We start from the raw sequence: 15,130 nt of genomic DNA on the forward strand, positions 1-15,130 counted from the left end.
AATATGTGAAATCTGAAAAACAAAGAAGCAAGCAAAAAGAGACTGTTAAATACAGAAAACAAACAGGTAGCTGCAGAGTGATGGTAGGGGGGTGAAATACATAAACAGAATTAAGAATTACATGCTTCCATCTATGGCATAAATAAGCCAAGGTGATAAAAGGTACAGCATAGGGAGTATAGTCAATGATATTATAATAATTGTGTGGTGACAGATGGCCACTAAACCATTGTGGTGAGCATTAAAAATGTATAGAATTGTTGGATCAGTATATTATACACCTGAAACTAATATAACACTGTATGCAAATAATACTTCAATAAAACATAAAAGAAATAGTAAATATAAATAGACCAATTGCTAGCGAGGAAATTGAATCAGTAATCAAAACCCTCGCAACGAACCAAAGTCCAGGACCAGAAGGCTTCATTGGTGAATTCTACCCAAGGTTCAAAGAAGAATTAATACCAATCCTTCTTAAATTCTTTAAAAAAATAAATAAATAAAAGAGTAGGGAACTCTTCCACATTCATTTTACAAACCCAGTAGTAACCCAATAGCAAAAGCAGACGAGGATGTTGTAAGAAAGGAAAATGACAGGCCAATATTCAGATGACCTTAGGTGCAAAAATCTTCAACAAAATAGTAGTAAAAGGAATTCAACAATGCATGAAAAAGATCATACATTACGATCAAGGGGGATTTACCTCAGGAATGTAAGGATGGTTCAACACCTGCAAATCAGTCAACATGATACATTGTATTTAAATAAAGGATATAAATCATATGATCACTTTAATAGATACAGAAAAACATTTGACAATATTCAACATCTATTGTTGATAAAAACTCTCAACAAAGTGGCTACAGAGGAAATGTACCTCAACATAATAAAGGCCATATATGAAAAGCCCACAACAAAAACCACATCAGTGGTGAAAAACTGAAAGCTTTTCCTGTGAGATCAGGAACAAGAGAAGGATCATCTCTCTGGCTATTCTTATTCAACTTCTTATTCAACACAGTATTGGAAGTCTTTGCAACAGCAATTAGGAAAGGAATGGAAATAAAATGCATACAAATTGGAAAAGAAGAGGTAAAATAGTCACTATTTGCAGGTGACATTATAGTATACATAGAAAACCCTAAGTATTCCATCAAAAAACTGTTAAAAGTAACAAACAGGGGCACTTGGGTGGCTCAGTCAGGTAAGCGTCTGACTCTTGACATCAGCTCAGATCATGATCTCATGGTTTGTGGGGTCAAGCATTGGGCTCCACGTTGAAAACATGGGGTCTGCTTGGGATTCTCCCTCTCTCTCTGTCCCTCCCACAATCATGCATGCACTCTCTCTCTCTCTCTCTCTGTCTCAAAATTAATAAATAAATTTTTAAAAAGTCACAAATTCAGTAATGTTGTAGGAAAGAAAATCAATACACAATATGTTGCATTTTTATACACTAATAACAAAATATCTGAAAAGAAAATAAACAATGCCATTTACATTGCATCAAAAAAAAAAAAAACCTAGAAATAAATTTAACCAAAGAGTGAAAGACCTGTATAGTGAAATCTATAAAACATTGAGAAATTGGAAGATACAGATAAATGGAACGACAGTCTGTGTTTATAGATTAGAATAATTAATATGGTTAAAATGTCCCATTACCCAATCTACACATTCATTGCAATCCCTATCAAATCCCAATGCATTTTCCACAGAAATAGAACAAACAATCCTAAAATGTGTATGGAACCACAAAAGACCCCTAATATCCAAAGCAATCATGAGATAGAACAAAGCTGGGGCATCATGCTCCCTAATTTTAAACTAAATTATAAATATATGGTAATTAAGATAGTATGGCATTGACACAAAAACATATAGACAAATGGAACATATTTGAAGCCCAGAAATAAACCCATTCATAATCAGTCAATTAATTTACAAAAAACCAGAGCCAAGAATATACAATGTGAAAAAGACAATCTCTTCAATAAATGGTATTGGAAAAACTGGACAGCCACATGCAAAGAATGAAACTGGACCACTATCTTACACAATAAACAAAAATTAACTTGAAATGGGTTAAAGATTTGAACATACAATCTGAAAACATAAAACTCCTAGAAGAAAACATAGACAGTAAGCTCCCTGACATGTCTTGGGGATTATTTCTTGAATTTGACACAAAAAGTAAAACCAACAAAAGCAAAAACAAATAAGGGGCACTACATCAAAATAGTAATGTTCTGTAGAGCAAAACAAACAAACAAACAAACAAACAAACAAACAAACAAACCAAAACATCAGTAAAATGGATAGCTAACCTACCAAATGGGGGAAAATACTTGCAATTTATGTATACGATAAGGGTTTAATATCCAAAATATATAAAGAATCCATACAACTCATTAACAAATTTTTTTTGATTAAAAAGTGGCTAGAAGATTTGAATAGATGATTTTAAAAAGAAATATACAAATGTCCAATGGGTACATGAAAAGATGCTCAGCATTATCAATCATGTAAGAAATACAAATCAAAATGACAATATATCACTTCACACCTATTAGAATGGCTTTATAAGAAAAAGACAAGAAATAATGTGTTTGAAAAGTTGTTGATAGAAAGGAACTCTTGTGCACTGTCGGTGGGAATGTAAATTGGTACAGCTACTATGGAAAATAGTATGGCAGTTCTTCAAAAAAATGAAAGACATAACTACACCTATGATCTAGCAATTCTACTTCTGGATATTTATCCAAGGAAAGGAAAAAAAAATCATTTGAAAAGATTTATGCACCCCTATGTTCATTGCACCATTATTTACAAAAACCAAGGTATGGAAACAATCTGTGTCCATTGACAGATGAATGGATAAAGACCGATACGTCACACATACGCAAACATACACACACGAATATTATTCAACCATAAAAAAAAAAGAAAGAAATCTTGCTTTGGGGTAACATGGATGGACCTTGCAGGTATTTTGCTATGTAAACTAAGTCAGATAGACAACGACGATACTATACAATTTATGTTATAGGTGAAATCAAAAAACAAGAACAAAAAACAAGCAAGCTCATAATTACAAAATGCAGATTGGTGGTTGCTAGAGGCAGGTGGGGTGGGGGGGAAGAATGTAGAAGAAATGGGTGATAGAAGTTAAAAGGTAAAAAATATAAATAATATTTAAAAAAAAGAAAAATAAAATTTGTTATCAGCTAAATATATACATGTATAAGGTAATATACATATTTCTCATTTGAGGAATTGTTCAGAACAAAGAAGATAAGTATAAGATCCTCATAAGACCCACACTTAAGCTTTCAAATTGTATTCATTCTTGACTACAAGTTACTCAGCTAGAAGAACTGTTATGATTTAAACAGATTAAGATTTACCCAACTATGGTTAACTGCAACCTTAATAGACTACTTAGATTACTGATGATTTGGCTAATGGGCTTCAAAACAAGTTCAAATTTATGTAATTGATTCTTGGATTAAATAATGGTTGACTTAATAAAATCTCTTGGCTGTATCAAAACCTTTAGTGCAAAAGAAATATTATAAGCATTGATATATTACTTTTGTGAATTACTGAATGGATCCTTAAATCATAATTCCTGTATCTGAAAATCATATAACAATGCTTCTGGAAGGTCAAATTGGCAACTGGTTTATGATTAGCAACTGTAATTAAAATCTTTATTGAGTTCTTACAATGTATCAGAACCTAAGTTCAAGTCTTGATATACATTATTTTTAATCTTTACAACAGACTTGGAGATATGGCCCAAAGACAGGTCTGTACTTCAAATTATCCTGATTTTTTTTTAAATGTTTATTTATTTATTTTGAGAGAGAGAGGGAGAGTGCGTGCGTGTGTGTGTGTGTGTGTGTGTACATGTGCGCAAGAGAATGGGGGGAAAGGAAGGAGAGAGAATTCCAAGCAGGCTGAGCTGTCAGCACAGAACCCGACAAAGCCTCAGTCCCACAAACTGTGAAATCATTACCTGAGCCGAAATCAAGAGTCTGACACTGAACCCACTGAACCACCAAGCACCTCCAAATTATCCCGATATTTTCTGTTACAGGTAAGTCCTGAGTAAAGTGGAAAAATAAAGATGCATGGGAGTGGAGGTTAATGTATATCAATTTTCCTCTATGAGGTCACTTCAAATGTAGAGCTATTAACAACCACTTCTTAGGCAAGAAACCTATTTACAGAAATGGCCAGAGTAGGAATTAATGACAACACAATTCACATACAATTGTCCCTAACCAACATTTCTCACCAATTACGGTATACACAGTGTGCCTCAGGCAGGACTCTAAAACTGTTAGTTGAAAGAGATGACTTTTTTTTTTTTTTTAGCAGCTTTGTATAGGAGCTTCTCATAAAGGAATAGGTAGTCCCTTGACTTATTTTATTATGTCTATCAACCTATCATCTATCATCTACCTTGATCAGGAAAACTAAGAATCAAGTTGCCTCTGAAAACATGTTCATTTGAACAAAATTGTTACCAGATATCATCTTGTACTTTTTTTTCCTTGTTCTTTCATCAGAAATGGATCTTGTGTTACATAGTCTGTATACCTAAAGTTGACACATCGAAGTGAATCAGCTGCTTCCATATTGGTACAGCAAAAATATAGCAAAACTAAAAACTAACATATTTGTTGTACTTAGCAGTTGTTGCCTAGAATAAGGCTCCTTCTGTATATAAAAATATGTAAGGCTACTTCTATATATAAAAATATTTTAAAACCCTGATCTCATTCTTTATTTCCTAAGGCCACATAAACATGGATGTTGCCTTAATGAAAATTCATTTTATACCTCTTTTAACAAATTAGAGGGAAATAAAATTCTCTACTCTGTAACTTTCCAAATGGATAGCAAATAGTATTCTATTATTGGAGGATGCAGAAGAAAGGTTTCCTACTTACCTCTGGGCATTATGCATGTTTTAATTCCTTTATGTTCAACTACATATTGTATTAACTTTTTTAAGTTGTATTGTCAACAAATACATCCCCCTAAATGACCAAATACACACAATTTTATTTTGAACTGAGCTAGGTAGTAGAGGAGTGTGCGGACATTTATATACTAAGATTATTCAAATACACATAAAAGACTATAGTTCATTTTTTTTCAAAATACCAAAGGTTATTTAAGGGTTGGAAAATGTGCTATTTTTGCATTGATTACATAAATCTGCTGGGTTTATTGTTTACCTCATGGGAATTCTGTTTCTGCTTTATCAATCATGTTGGTCAGATCAAACATCTTAATTTTTTATTTAATTTTAGATACAGGCTTCTGGATTTGTTTTATATTATTTTAGTTTATGTATCACACAAAAGGAGCCCAAATAAAAGGGTTTCTGGGAGCTGAAAGAGTTTGTATCTAAGTTTGGTGACCTCGTGTGGGGACAGTTCTTCCAAAGCATGTACAGTACTATTTCTAATTCATACAAAGTTGCTTGTGAAATCAACCTTTTTAAAATAGTAACTTATCCTTCTGTACTTTAATTTTGATTTTTTTATCAAAATCTGCTCCCTTCTCAGTCTTCATTATTTCAGCAAATGAGGACAACTTATACCTAGTCATTCAGACCAAAACTGGAATAATGTCTAATTCCACACTCTTATTGCCCCTCATCCTATCTATCAACAAATATTATTGGTTCTGCATTTAAAAATTCTTAAATTTGACCTTGTTTACCCCAATGCTGTGTCCCTAGTTCATGCCACCATCCTTTCTGCCTAGAATGTTCCAACAACTTTCTGATAGCTTGTTTCAAACAACTCTTCTTGTTTCAGTTCTTGACCTGACCCAGTTTTTCCACCACAGAGGAGAGAGAGAAAGGGGCAGAGAACGAATACATAACCAAGTAGATTATTGTTTGAATTCCTGGACCGAGCAATGTCAGAAGCCACCTCAACCTCCAAACTTCCTGATTGTATAAAACCAATAAATCTCCAATTTAACTACTTTGGGGCATGTTGCTTATTTAACTACTTTGGGGCATGTTTAAATGGATGCCTTGGTCATTTGCAACTGAAATATGTAAGATGTAATATGTGTAATGGAAGGAAGAACAATGAATTAAGAGTAAAAACATTTGGGAACTAGTTCAGGCTGATATTCATTATTCATATGATCATTGGCAAGTCACTTATTCATTCTGTATGTGAATTTCCTTATCTCATGGGAGAAAGATATCTTACCTTTATACTGCACAGTTTGTGTGTGTGTGTGTGTGTGTGTGTGTGTGTGTGTGTGTGTGGAGTCCAATGCAATAAAATTGGTTGAAATGTGACGTTGGTCTCCATCAGACCCCAAAGCCTATTTGCTTTCCACTTTTCTGTAGACTGTGTATAATACTTACCTGTGTACAAGGCAAGTAATAAAGTCTCTCTAGTATCATATCCATACTCCTATATACAAAAACATCCTTGGCTTAAACACTCTTTCTGCCTTCCAGTATTCAAAAGTGCCATACTGTGTAGACAATCTTCATATAAACAAAATCAGCCTGAATCATGAACCCAAAGCAACCTGTTTCCTATTTCTTTGAAAGTTCCCCTGTTTTCAAGTGTAGAAAGTTGCAGAAAAAGCTAGATTCATCAGTTATAATTCTCAGTAAATATTTGTTTGCCCTGCCAATGTATTTATGTGTTTGGGCCTTCCATGATCATGACGCATTCAGCCTACTAAGTTGTTGAGTGTGCAGTCATGCAGAGCAGAGAAGGTCAGGGACCTCTCAGAGCATGAAAAAATTAATGAAACTAATGAATTCCACACCAGGTAGACTGCACATATTTTACATTAAATCAATTGCATTATTTCGTTAGTTCAGTCACACAGCTGGTCAATTTATTGCATTAATCAGTTATATCTGATGGCCCGAATTGACTAGGGTGCTTAGGCAAATGGCCAAACTGATTGCCCAGTGCACACAATGTGTAAAGAACTATTTTTTCTCATCTACCAGGTATTCACAAATATACATGAAATTATAAAACTTTTTCTTTTCATGAGGAAATCGTCTATATCCTAACCAATGGAAAAGGTCATAACATCACCCTTGTAATGCACATCACTACGTGCTGTTCCGTGAACTTGAGAGAACGGATTTCTAGTATTGGATGGATTTGGATCATTTAACAAATCAATTTGTCAATTTTATAAATGAAATCTGAACTCTAAAGCTTCACTCATATGCTTCTTTTCACATATGCGATAAACTCAAGGAAAAATACAGGCATTTTGGGTAGAATAATAAATTCCAAAATATTGTTGCCACTGCTATCTTCTCCTAACATCTAAGCAATCTTAGTCCTAAAGGTATTAAGAAAGTGAAGCCACAGGTCTCAATAAAAGCAAATATCCTAAGGATAATTTGCTATCACAAACAGCCTATCTGTAAACAGCCAATGTCCTCATTTTGTGCTTCCTTAAACTCACCTTGAAAATTATGACCAAAATATTTTCATTTGTTAAGGGAGAAAATCAACAAACACATACAACTTTCTATATAAGTTTTAAGGCTGAAGAAGATATGTACAGGCATTTCTCTCAGCACTATAACAAGACGTATGTGAGGTAAACAAGCGTGGTGGAGAGAAAGCACCTTTAATAATATTTATTGATAGTTTGTAGAATTATATCATTGAAAAATCTGTAGCATTATACTAATCAAATCATGGATTCTCTTTTGGGAAATGTCTTATTTCTTCCCGTATTTCTCTGCATATTGAATTAGTAGTCTTGAACATAATATTTTCCTTCTGTAGTCTAATAATCCGTTTCAAATATTCTCTTTAAAGGGGCGCCTGGGTGGTTCAGTCAGTTGGGCGTCTGACTTCAGCTCAGGTCATGATCTCACAGCTCATGAGTTTGAGCCCCGCGACGGGCTCTGTGCTGACAGCTCAGAGACTGGAGCCTGCTTCAGATTCTGTGTTTGTCTCTCTCTACCCCTCCTCTGCTCATGCTCTGTCTCTCTCTGTCTCAAAAATAAATAAATGTTAAAAAAAAATTAAAAATAAGAAAAATAAATAAAATATTCTCTTTAAATATTCCTTCCTGGAATAGATACCCAGAAGAGAGGCCTAGTATGTTAGACCCAAAAGAAACTGTACAGATCTTTAGGTCACCTCTGATTTTTAATTGTAGTGTAACTGAAGTCCCAGAGGGATATAATGAAGTGCTTTTCACTAGTTAATGGTCACAGAACTTTAAGAACTCAAGTTTTCCTCTGCCCCTGTCAAGTGTCCTTTCCATTAAATTAAATTATTTTAAGAAATGCCATTTAACACAATTTTGGGGGGTATGACTCAGTTAAATATTCTTAGCTCAAGGGAAGATCAGGTTTATACTTTAATGTTTTAGTCTCTGAGCTAGGAGGAGACAAGTAATTAAATTGAGGAAAAAGACTAAAAGAATATATAATTTCTTTTCTTTCATAAACTCTTCCTGTTGTTACCAGGTCTAGATAGATAAGGCTTAATCCCTTCTGTGTATGTGAGTGCATAATGTGCTGACACAGTTTTGCCACTAACTGATAATAAACAGAAGGTTATCCCTTTGTTGACAAAATAGTTTTTGGACTCAACTATTAGTCATGAAAATCAATTCAGTAAATGTATACCACATTGGCGGGAGGTAGAGTAAGAAAGGATCTGTGGATCGAGGGGAAGAAAGGAACTGTAAGTATGAAATTAGAGTCATTTTCACGTTTGATGGAAAGTTATATTTATCTATGCATGTAAACATTTGGCGACACCTATGGGTTATAATTGTATACATTTTGTGTTGAGTCAAATTTCATACTCTGGAAGTTTGAACTTGATTCATACTTTCCCAAACTCCAATAGAATTACTTCCACACAGAAAACTGAACATTTCTTGATTTCTCTAACAGTCATAATCGCAATAATATTATGAGCAGAATAGGATTGAATCCAAAGAAGTATTAGGAGAGTAGGCTCTGAGTTTCACCTCACACATTACACATTTAACTGATCGACCAAGGGGATGATGATGTCTGACACAATCAGAAAAGTGGAAAATCAGGAGACCACCAATGAACCACTGAGTTTGATATATAGGCTTGATGAATCAAAAAGTAGCTGCAACCTCAAAACTATATTTAAATACCAGTGAAGCTGGAAATTGGATTCTAAAACAGTTACAAAACAAAATCACATTCTCATAACTTGGTTGCTATACAAAGCAATAACAACAGACCTACCAAAATTGGCATAAAGACGGCTTCCTATCAATTTTAGCTTTCAAAATGCTCTTACAAATGCATCTAATCGATAGAACCTAATTTGCATCCAGCACATGCAAGGAAATCCATTGGGGGAAAAAGCTTTAACTCTCTGCTCTTGTAGTAGAGAAAAGCAGCCTAGAAAGTGGTAGGAACGGATCCTGATAATTAGGCATATACAACACGGTTTACTGTAAAGTACTCTAGAGTCTCTGTAGCCCTGAAGTCCAGTTCTGATTTGTTTTAAGTCACTGGCACCCCATTTAGCTGTTTACATTCTTCAAAAACCAGATCTACTCCCTATATACAACCAGCCACTGTCCCAATAGAAGTGGACATTATCAGAGCTACACACGATTTTAAGTGTTCCTGCATTCTACTTTCAAATTCTGTCAGTCTGTCCATCCATCCATCCATCCAAATAACTCTATATGTGCCCAAGATTTCCCATATCTCAGGGTGCTGAAGTTTGGGAAAATGAATGAAAATATCTGGCTTTCCCATGTCAGCCAGTTGTTTTGAATTAAAACTTAATGTCTTTAAGGTTGCAGGTAAAGGTATGTTTGAACTTTTAAGGAAAAGTTTTAAATTATGGAATTCTGTACGTAAATTTTTCCTGCCCAAAACCTGATTTTAGAATTTTACATTAGTTTGCTAGGAGTACCATAACAAAATACCAGAAGCTGGGTGGCTTAAACAATGGAATTGTATTTTCACACAATTCTGGAGGCTGAAAGTCTAAGATCAAGGTGCCAAGAGGGACTGGTATCTCCTGAGGCCCCTCTCTTTGACTTGCAGATGGCTACTTTCTCATTGTGTCCTTACCTAGACTTTCCTCTGCCACACATAACTGAGATGCCTCTTATTAGTAGGACACTATAGATATTCGATTGAGGCTCCACTCTTATGATCTCATTTAACTTTAATTACCTCTTTAAAGGCCCTTCTTTCAAATACAGTTACATCGGAGGTTAGGGCTTCAAATGTGAATTCTGGGGGGGGGGCATGATTCAGTTTATATAAAATTTTATGGAATATTTGTGAATAAAGTAAAAATATAAATAATTAGAGATTCTGTATTTCACATTAAAACACTTTAATTCTGAAATGAAACTCACTAAATGAATGATTTACTATGACACATGATTGCATTGGATCTTTATTACAAGATAAGCTGCAACTATAATATTATGTTAACTTCCAAAAACACTTTTTGATTATTTTTACAATCATAATATTTCAAATACAGTATTAACCCAAATTAATTTTTTATTTGAATTTAAGTAACCAAACATTAAAAAAAATTTTTTAATGTTTTTATTTATTTTTGAAGGAGAGAGAGAGAGAGAGAGACAGAGCATGAGTGGGAGAGGAGCAGAGAGAGAGGGAGACACAGAATCAAAGCAGGCTCCAGGCTCTAAGCTGTCAGCACAGAGCCCTTTGCGGGGCTCGAACCCACAAACTGTGAGATCATTACCTGAGCCGAAGCCGGATGCTCAACTAACTGAGTCACCCAGGCGTCCCAGTAACCAAACATTTTTAACAACTCAGATAAAAATAACTATAAATTTAACATTTTTTAAAAATTTTTACTATTCCAGCTTTTAGTCCACTCACAACCTAATTGAAAATGATTTCAATATATTAATAAGAACCTTAGATGAAATCTACTTTTTGTAACTACTGATCTAAGGCAAATATTTCCTATTGCATTACTAGTTAGATAACATTCCAAATCAAATATTTACTTCGATAGCCCTTTACTCATATTCATTTTGTATTGTTTTCTTCAGGTATAATTTTTCCTCTGCCATACATATAACATTATTTAGCCAAGGATAAGTATTTAATCATATCACAAAAATGGATTCTTGTCCCAATTTCCTTATCTAAAAATTAGTTGTAGAAATATTAGAAAATAAGTTGGTTTAAAATATGCCATCGGTCTGTTGTTATGCCCACTTCCTAACAAAGTGTTTGTTCTATTCAATAGTGGTTATATATAATCAATTATAAGAAAAAAATGGGAAAAATACAAACATGGAGATTAAACAACATGCTACTAAGCAAACGATTGTCCAAGAAAGAAATCAAAGAGGAAAAAGAATGGCATGGAGACTAAAGGAAAATAAAAACACAACAGCCTCAAATATTTGGGATGCAGCAAGAGTAGTCTAAGGGAAAAATTTACAGCAATACAAGTTTACTTCGAGAAACAAGAAAAATCTTAAATAGTCTAATTTACACATATAGAACTTGAAAAAGAAGCAAAGTTCAAAGTTACAGATGGATGAAAATAATGATAAAAGCATAAAAAAATGAAATAGAGACTAAAAAAACAATAGAAAAATTCAATAAAATATGAACTGGTTCTTTGAAAAGAGAAACAAAACTGATAAACCTTTAGCATGATTGACAAAAAAAAAGGAGGATCCAAATAAAATTAGAAATTAAAGAGGAAAAGTCACAACCAACACACAAAAATACAAAGGATTTTAAAAGGCTACTACAAAAAATTATATGCCAACATTAGACAATCTAGAAGAAACAAATAAATTTGTAGAAACATATAACTTTCCAAAATTAAATCAGGAAGAAATAGAAAATCTGAACAGACCAATTACTAATAACAAATGTGAGTCAATAATCAAAATCTCCTAACAAACAAAAGTCTATGACCAGACAAATTCACAAATGAATTCTACCAAACATTTAAAGAACTCTTAACATCTATTCTCCTGAAACTATTTCAAAGAATAGAATAAGGAGAGCTTCCCAATACACTCTACAAGGCCAGTATTATGCTGATACCAAAAAAAAAAAAAAAAAAAAGGCACTACAAAAAAAGAAAACTGCAAGCCACTAGCCCTAATGTACATAGGTACAAAAATCCTCAACGAAATTTTAGCAAATCATATTTAATAATACATTAAAAGGAGTATTCACCATGATTGAATGGGATTTATTCCAGGGATGCAAAGATGGTTCAACAACCACAAGTCAATCAATGTGGTTTACTACATTTACAAAATGATATTAAAAATCATGATCATCTCAATAGATTCAGAAAAAGCATTTGAAAAATTCAATATCCATCAGTAATAAACACCATCAACAAAGTATGTCTAAAGGGAACATGTCTCAACATAATAAAGGCCATATATGATAAATCCACAACTAAGAAGATCATTCTCAATGACGGAAAATTGAGAACTTTTCTTCTAACATTAAGAACAAGACAAGAATGCCTGTTTTCACCACTTTGACTCCACATGTACTGGAAGTCCTAGCCACAGAAATAAGACAAGAAGGAAACAATAAAAGGCATCCAAATTAGTACAGAAGAAGCAAAACTGTCATTATTCGAAGATAACATGGTACTGAAGAAAACCCTAAGGACTCCACCAGAAAAACTCTTAGAATAAATTAATTAAGTAAAGTTTTACAATACAAAATTAATATGTAGAAATCTGTTGGGTTTTCATACACCAACCATGAAGTAGTAGAAAGAGAAATTAAGAAAACAATCCCATTTAGTGAATCGCATGAAATGAAAAAAAAAAAAATCTAGGAATAAATTTAACCAAGGAGACAAAAGACCTGTATCCTGGAAAGTGTAAGATATTGATGAAAGAACCTAAAGATAACAACTTAAAGATATTACATGCTCAAGGATGGGAATTATTGTTAAAATACTCCTTTGGATATTGTTCTTTTATTTATTATTTATTTTTTTATATTTATTTATTTTTGAGAGAGAGGGAGAGACAGAGCATGAGCAGGGGAGGATCACAGAGAGAGGGAGACACAGAATCTGAAGCAGGCTCCAGGCTTTGAGCTGTCAGCACAGAGCCCCATGCGGGGCTCAAACTCACAAACCATGAGATCATGACCGAGCCGAAGTCAGACGCTCAGCCGACTGAGCCACCCAGGCGCCCCATCATTGGATATTGTTAAAATGTCCATGATACCCAAAGCAAACTACAGATTCAATAAAATCCTGTTAAAATTCCAGTGGCAGTTTTAACATAACTAGAATGAATACCAATAAAGTTAGTATGGAACCAAAAAATCTTTGCATAGCCAAAGTAAAGTTGAGAAGGTATAAAGCTGGAGGTATCACAATCCCATGCTTCAAGATATCTTGCAACACTATAATCATCAAAACAGTATAAGACTGGCACAAGAACAGACACCTAGATCAATAGAAATAAATAGCCCAGAAATAAACCCATGCTGATATGATTAATCTATACAAAGGAAACAAGAATATATAATGGATAAAAGATAGTGTCTTCACTAAATTGTGCTGAGAACACTGGACAGCTACATGCAAAAGAATGTAACCAAGCAACTCTCTTATACCTTACAAAAAAATAAACTCAAAATGAAATAAAAAACTAAATGTGAGACCTAAAACCATAAAATTCCTAAAAGAAAACATAGGCAGCAATCTTTTAGACATCAGTCTTAATAACATTTTTCTAGATAGGTATTTAAGAAAGGAAAATGAAAGAAAAAATAAACTATTGGGACTACACTAAAATAAAGACTTTTGCATAGTGACAAAAGGTAACCTACTAAATGGGAGAAGATATTTTCAAAATAACTCGATAAGAATTTAATGTCCAAAATATATAAGGACTTGCACAACTCAAATGAATGTCCAAAATATATGAAGAATTTATACAACTCAACACACACATACACACACACCAATTTGATTTAAAAATGGTAGAAGAGTTGAGTAGACAATTTTCCAAGGTGGACATTCAGATGGCCAATACACACATTAAAAATGTACTTAACATCATTAATCATCACATTAATCATCAAAATCAAACCCAGAACATCATATCAACTCACACCAGAGTAGCTGTTTATCAAAAAGACAGAAAAAACAAGTGCTGGCACTGATGTGGAGAAAGGGAAGCTTCATGGACTATTGGTGGGAATGTAAATTGGTGCAAACCCTGTAGAAAACAGTATGGAAGTTTCTCAAGAAAATAAAAATAAAAGTGCCATGTGATCCAGTACAATTCCACTACTGGGTAGTTACTTGAAGAAAACCAAAACACTAATTGAAAAAGATATATGCACCCTTATGCTTATTAAACATTATATACAAAGCCAAGATATGGAAGAAACCTAAGTGTGCATCAAAATACGAATGGATAAAGAAGATGTGATATACAATGGAATTTTACTCAGCCATAAGAAAGAATGAGATCATTGAGATCTTGCCTTTTGTGACTATGAATGGGTCTAGAAACAATTATGCTAGGTGAAATGATTCAGAGAGAAAAAGACAGATACTATATGATTTCAGTTATATATAGAACTTAGAAAACAAGACAAATGAACAACCAAACAAAAAAGGCAGAAACAGATCTAGAAATACAGAGAACAAACTGGTGGTTGCCACAGGGGAGGAGGGTGGGGAGATAGACAAAATCAGTAAAGGGGATTGGGAAGTATAGGATTCTAGTTATGGAAGGAGCAAGTCATGGAGATGAAAAGTACATCATAGGGAATATAGTCAATAGTATTTTCATAAAGTTATATGGTGACATATGGTAGTTACACTTGTGGTGGGCATAGCATAACTTAGAGTTGTTGAATTACTATGTTGTACACCTGATACTAATGTAACATTGTCAACTGTACTTCATTTTTTTTTTAATGTAAGCTGTATATGTCTCTGCCTCCTTACAGACTTTGTTTAGGCATTGGGAACTAGTAAGTAACATACAGGCTGGTAATTTAAACTAATAACATAATTATTCAAAATTATCCAGGTTACATCTTTTTCATATTAGTAAAAAATATTT

This window comes from Neofelis nebulosa, chromosome 3 (assembly GCF_028018385.1).
Source record: "Neofelis nebulosa isolate mNeoNeb1 chromosome 3, mNeoNeb1.pri, whole genome shotgun sequence".
Taxonomy (NCBI): Eukaryota; Metazoa; Chordata; class Mammalia; order Carnivora; family Felidae; genus Neofelis; species Neofelis nebulosa.